At 37.3% G+C, this 6,865-nt stretch overlaps 1 long non-coding RNA gene across 1 annotated transcript; it reads left to right on the top strand.

Moving 5' to 3' along the window:
• The first annotated feature begins 243 nt into the window (after positions 1 to 243).
• LOC307129034 lies at positions 244 to 6,060 on the top strand. Its single transcript, XR_013816842.1, has 4 exons — positions 244 to 996; positions 1,729 to 1,778; positions 3,206 to 3,310; positions 5,879 to 6,060. It is a non-coding gene; the product is annotated as an uncharacterized lncRNA (long non-coding RNA).
• Positions 6,061 to 6,865: the final 805 nt, after the last annotated feature.

The raw sequence follows: 6,865 nt of genomic DNA, 5'->3' as shown, positions 1-6,865 counted from the left end.
TAGTTGGGTTAAATTTTATAGCGGTGAATGAGAGAATACAATAATTATATATTTTTTGTGTGCCCATTTGCTCAAATAGCAAAAGAAAAACTCCACAATAGTGATTTCACAACTTTCAAAAAGAGGAAAAAATAGAGTATAGAATAAATAGAGTAAAGTATTAGTGTTATAAATGTATTTCGAATTCGCCTCGTAGGAGGAGCTTCTGCCAGCGGCTCCTCTCGTTGAGAAATGACTGACATGGGCTGTGTTTACACGTCTTTTTGTGTTAAAACTGTTAATGTGTGACAAAACGTAGTTTTAAGACTTTTTTAGTCGGTAATGTAGTTGTTTAAAGCTCAAATCTGTGGTTTATTTATAAGAAGAGTGCCTATTTTAACATTTTATCTGGTGTTTTCGGAGATGTGAGCTCCAGTGAGTCAGCGGCGTTCAGCGCCTGTTTACCCGGCGAGAGTAGACTTTCCTCGGCTAGCCCTTCTGACGTCTGCCGCTGGCTCTGATGTCTCTGTGGCGTCTCCAGCTATAATTAGTCTTGTGGAGATTTAACGGCCCATATTTGCTCTCATGGATCTATAATTTGTTCCCTGGCAAATCGTTTAGGCTGAGGGCAAAGTGAAGTTTCATTACTTGTTTATTTTTCGGCTATAACTGTACGTTGCAAAATAAAATGACGGATCATGAGATATAAAATGCTAACGGTAGGCTACACACACACACAAACACCTACTGTTAGCATTTTATATCTCATGATCCGTAATTTTATTTTATTTATTATTATTTTAATGCCAGAGTAATACCAGTACAAGTGTGGTGATATAAATGTAATTTTTAAATGTTTAAAAAATATATTTATAAACTTTGCTTACACCTCACACAATTTAAATTGTTTACTCGCGTGCCAAGCCCGCGCAAATGAGGTTTGTGTCGAGTGCGCGCATAACGGACGTCCCTGCCTGTGGATCGGATCGCCAGACACCAGCTGCGAGCTTTCCTGAGGTAAGAAGTTTTTATTTGACAAATTTGTCACAAATGTCTTTGATACTTTTAAAACGTAAACCAATATTCATTAAATATAGCTACATATATGAAGAAAGTAAATAATAATATCGAATTGCTATTACTATATGACAGTCTCGGGGAACTGTTCATTTTCCTCAAGAACCGCTTTCATAACCCATTAAATTTGCATACAATTGACTAACTGTTACCTGCATTGTACATTATGTACCAAATGTTGTATTTACGCGAACAATGGTTTCCGTCTTTTCACGGCCAGTTATAGTTACATATTTTCGTTGACAGTTAAATGTGTGTGACGCCATTTGAAGTAACGTTAGCGGTGTCAAAGGCTCTCTCTCTCTCTCTCTCTCTCTCTCTCTCTCTCTCTCTCTCTCTCTCTCTCTCTCTCTCTCTCGAAAATAGAACATTTACGCCAGTGTATACACCAGAGGATTAATATATATTCAAGTATAATAATAATTAGTTCAAGTATGTTCATTGATGCTTCTTATTTATTATATTATTTCATATGAATTCATTTTTACATGCCACTGAAGGCTCTATTATTGTCTTCTCTCTTTTTTCAGTGTTGATAGTCATTTGATTGTGTAAGTGGTCAATCTAGCAGTCATCCTATATCTGTGAATTATCATGTGCATAACATTTAGGCACCATTATAGTCAATAAACATTAATGAAAATTTCTTCTTTTTCTCTCTTGTGTCAACAGGAGCTAACAACACCCCAGAAAGAGCCACAGCACTGAGCATCTTTGGCTTTGTAAGTATATATTTTGACTAACATTATGTGATTAACGTCTTTTAATGCATAACATTTTATTATTTCAAAAATACTTGTTGCCTGCATTTCCTACTTGGCATCTATTTGTTATCTTGTTGTGACTGTTTAGTCTCATGTGGGATATGTCACTGCATAACATGACAAAGTAATTAAAAATGATTCATTGTATGCACTTAAAAATTTGTGTAACACTTTACAATACGGTTCATTAGTTAACTACATTAGTTAAAATTAACTAATAATGAACTGCACTTATAAAGCATTTATTTATCTTTGTTAATGTTAATTTCAACATTTACTAATGCATTATTGAAATCTTGCTAACATTAGTTAATGCACTGTGAACTAATATGAACAGCTGGATTTTTATGAACTAACGTTAAAAAAGATTAACTAATGCTGAACAGAGGTGTTGTTCATGGTTAGTTCATGTTAACTAATGCATTAAAGGGTTAGTTCACCCAAAAATGAAAATTCTGTCATTAATTACTCACCCTCATGTCGTTGGACACCCGTAAGACCTCCGTTCATCTTCAGACACAAATGAAGATATTTTAGTGTAAAGCTGATGCTGAGAAAGGCTTCAGATAGGCCTCCATTGGCATTCAGTACATTTACACTCACAAGACCCATAAAAGGCACTAAAAACGTCGTTACAAAGTCCATCTCACCACAGTGACTCTACAATCATTTTACGATATGACGACAATAGTTTTTGTGCGCAAAAAAAAATCTAAATAACACCTTTATCCAACTTGTTCTCGACTTCCGTGTGTGCCTCCACGACGCATGCGCGAGAATATGACGCAGATCCGGCGTTCGGGAATCCATGAAATGCACACTTTAACCCCATTTTGAGCACTACGCCGAGACCTAAAGCACGATCAATGTAGAATTCAACAGCTTAGACACGTGCGTCTTCCTCTGCTCGTAAACAAATCGCTTCTGGGTCATGTGTCCGAACGCCGGATCTACGTCATATTCTCGCGCATGCGTCGTGGAGGCACACACGGAAGTCGAGAACAAGTTGGATAAAGGTGTTATTTAGATTTTTTTTTGCGCACAAAAACTATTGTCGTCACATCGTAAAATTATTGTAGAGCCACTGTGGTGAGATAGACTTTGTAACGACGTTTTAAGTGCCTTTCATGGATCTTGGAAGTGTCAATGTACTGAATGCCAATGGGGGCCTATCTGAAGCCTTTCTCAGCATCAGCTTTCAACTAAAATATCTTCATTTGTGTTCCGAATATGAACGGAGGTCTTACGGGTGTCCAACGACATGAGGGTGAGTAATTAATGACAGAATTTTCATTTTTGGGTGAACTAACCCTTTAACTAATGTTAACTAATACAACCTTATTGTAAAGTGTTACCAAAATATGTATACATTATTTTATATGCAGATCATATCCAACCAGTGACCAGAAAACAGAGAGACTGAGGAATAGACGGAGAAACGGACAAAGCTGGACTACAACTAAAACCTGAACTAAAAACTAATCATGCAAGTATGTACAGGTGCAAGTATTTAATTATTTGCAATTTCTGAGAGACTTTTATCTTTTAATTTTCAGCCAACCTCGTCTTATGCTGCCTTCATGTGCTAGAAATTTCCTACTTCCCACTTCTGAAGTTGTGATTACGAGCTCATCACATTCAGATTTTGACTTGAGAGGGCGTTCATGTCCAATTTTTTAACTAGGAAACTAGTTCACTAATTCCTATAGCACGTGAAGGCAGCATAAGATGTCAGTTGAGCAGGAGGTGACGTTTGCCTACCACACCACAGGTGATATGAAGTATATCATATCATGAAATTGCTCTTATAGTCAGGGTGTCCGCGGGGTTGTAAAAGGTAGTAAATGAAATTAGCCAAAATTAAGGGCATTAAAAAGTAGTAAAAAGTACTAAACGTCATCTGACGAGGTATTACATTTTCGAGTCCAATTTTTTTTAGATAAATTTGTCAATTTGGCCTTTTTTTTCTAAAATTCGCGTGGATTTATTTATATGTTTAGAGTAGGACCTGCGCGATATCGTGTGAGGTGGTGTTCGTTCGCGCGCGCTGAAACGAACTGGATCCGCGGCTGGCTTGCTGACAAACATGTACGCGAGCTCGCTTCCATTCAGTAATTAAAGCATGGGGAAATGCAAGTTTTCGGACCTCTGGCTGGAGGACTCACGATTTAAAGACTGGCTTAGGCCAGTAGTTTGCAACAGCCGCGAGGCTTATTGCCACGTCTGCAAGAAGACAATTAATATAACCTGGGTGGGGGTGAATGGCGTCAAATCGCATATGTAATCAAATAGCCACCAAGCTAGGATGCGCGGACGTAGCGAGCAGCTTCCCATACCAATGTTCTGCGCTACAGATGCATCAACGACCTCAACCTCCACTGCTTTGCCCTCAACCCCGACTGCTCTCCCGATTCAAACCACTGCCAGTAGCCTAACGTTAGTCTAGCAGCTCCATCATCAGGTGCGTGACAGACGTCAGACAGCAGACGCTATGCCCTATCACCACCACTACATTGCGAGCTGAGGTGCTGTGGTGTTTAGACCTTGCAACTAAACACCACTCTTTCAATTTGAATCTATGGCATTGAAGAGCTGTTTCGAAATACCGTATGCAAGTTGCTTAAAGCTTGGCATACACTGTGCGATTTCAGCAAGCGTATCTACTCACACTGTACGGGTAGATCGCATGCGATGTAAAGCCAAAGCTCACGGTTTATATGCTCACACCATGGCTCGGATCAGCGAGCGCGACTTGTCTGCTCACTGTATGAGTGAAGATTTAGCATTTACTATTTATGTATATAAATGATTATTATTATTATTAGGGTAGGCCTACTTTTATTATTAAATTGATAATACATTTAATTTGCCCCCGTGATAATTTCATAATGCATCAATGCACAACCGACATGTTGCATAATAAAAGAATAGATATATTAGCTTACTCCTCATTATTTAAATACATTTTGCACAATTAAACAAGGAATTATATGCCTATAATTAAAATGATTATCAGTCTATAATATGTCAGAACACTACAATAATATCAGTATTATCAGAAAGTAAGAGCAGCTTTATTTAAAAAAAAACTTGTTTAACACGAAATGGGCCTATACTTCTCTTCTAATTTGTTTCACAATATGGGCCAAAAGAGAAATATTAAGAATATAAATTCAGACAGTTATAGGCTATACGTTATCAGCATATGTTAAAGCAGATTTATATAAATAAAGAGATATCTCTTGTCTCTGTGAGAATATGCGCCGAAAGCTTGTCAGATTTTACGTTCACTTTCAGTAGTGAATAATTGACCAGGTTTGAGACTTCACCGACTCTCACACACATTACGTTTTTGTGTGATATCCACTGACTCGCCTTCATGATTTAAAACGAAAAAGAAAAAAAATCTATATTGCGCCGTGAAAATTGCTCTGTACACTGCATGAACTATGAAGAAGATGTCTCCTTCCTATTCTGTCTTTATTTCTATTCTCATCTCTGTGGGCAGCTGATGTTAAGTTATAATGACCTCGTTACATTGTGATGCAATATGTTATTCCATTTGGAAAGATATTTCATTTACGCTACTATAGTTGCAGCTTGAAGTCGCGCTGGTATTAAAAAATATTTTGAAGGTATTAAAAAAGGTAGTAAAAGGTATTAAATTCAACTTAAGAAGTTCTGTATATACCCTGATAGTGTATGGAATGCTTTTTAAAGAAAATTTGCGGGGGGGGAAAGGAAAATGTTTAGATGAAGTAATGGAGATGGTGTGAACATGGCCTTTACATGTTCCAGCGTGAGCTGGAGGGAGGTGTCTTCCGTCAGCAGCTTGCTTTCTGATTGGGTATTGTTGCGTTTCACATGATAATCTCCAGAGCGCGCACGCTTGTCCTCGGGATAGAGATATATAATATAAGTATAACTATGAATAATAATAATATAACAAGTATAACTATGAATAACTGCTGTTGCACAAGTTGTTACCTCATCTGTCCATGAACAAATTTAGATGAGATAAACCATTTCTCACACATTGTCCCTCTGTTTTGTTTCAGATCAGCCATTAGTAGTTTACCAGTAGGGAGGCCAGCCAAGACCAGCTGGGGTATTTTGTTCATACTTTTTGTTGCCATATCGTCATGATCTCTGCTTTGATTTGTTGTAATGAATTCAGTTCTCTATTTTTTTTCTGTTTTTTGTAATTGATTGTGACGGTGAATAAAAAAATATACTGATGTACATGGACTCAAGTCTCTTATTTGGAATTTATTAAATGTATTATTTATTTTATTGCATTCATGTAAAATATTCAAAATAAAGTAATAACATATTAACATATGCATATTTTGTAAAATAAAAAGTAAAATAAATTACAGTAAAATTACTGTAAAAATTATTATACTGTAAAAATAAATTGCGGTAAGGGCATCATACTGTAAAATTAAATTGCGGTAAGGGCATCATACTGTAAAATTAAATTACGGTAAGGGCATCATACTGTAAAATTAAATTACGGTAAGGGCATCATACTGTAAAACACATTTACAGGTAAGCTACTGTAAAGGGGCAATTACAGTAACTTACTGGCAATAGTGCTGCCAGTAAGTTACCGCAAAAATACAATAAAATGTCTAACAGTGTTGGTAACAAAATAAAGACTCTGTTAACATACTATCAACCATCCAGAAGTTTCTGTCCTGGACCTTAGAGGCCACACAATTCATGCAGAAACTTAAAGATGCCTTCACCAGAACACCGCTCCTTATCCATCTTGACACTGAGAAAAAATATGTAGTGGAAGTAGATTAATCTACAACTGGGGTAGAATTGGTCCTATCGCAGCAGCAGGGGAAACCATCATGACTCCATCCATGTGCCTTCATCTCCTGAAAACCCACCCCAGCAGAATTAGCCTGGTTAAAACCAGACCATTCTCAGTAGTAACTGAGTTATGGTCTGGCAAAGCTTCATAGACAAATCATTTCCAAAGGGGCGTCACCAACGGGCGTCGCTCAAATGCCTCTCGGCGCAATTGGATAGAC

The sequence above is a fragment of the Gobio gobio genome (genome assembly GCF_949357685.1).
Source record: "Gobio gobio genome assembly, chromosome: 7".
Taxonomy (NCBI): domain Eukaryota; kingdom Metazoa; phylum Chordata; class Actinopteri; order Cypriniformes; family Gobionidae; genus Gobio; species Gobio gobio.
Note: the sequence above shows the minus strand (reverse complement) of the source record. Positions and strands in the feature narration are given on the sequence as shown.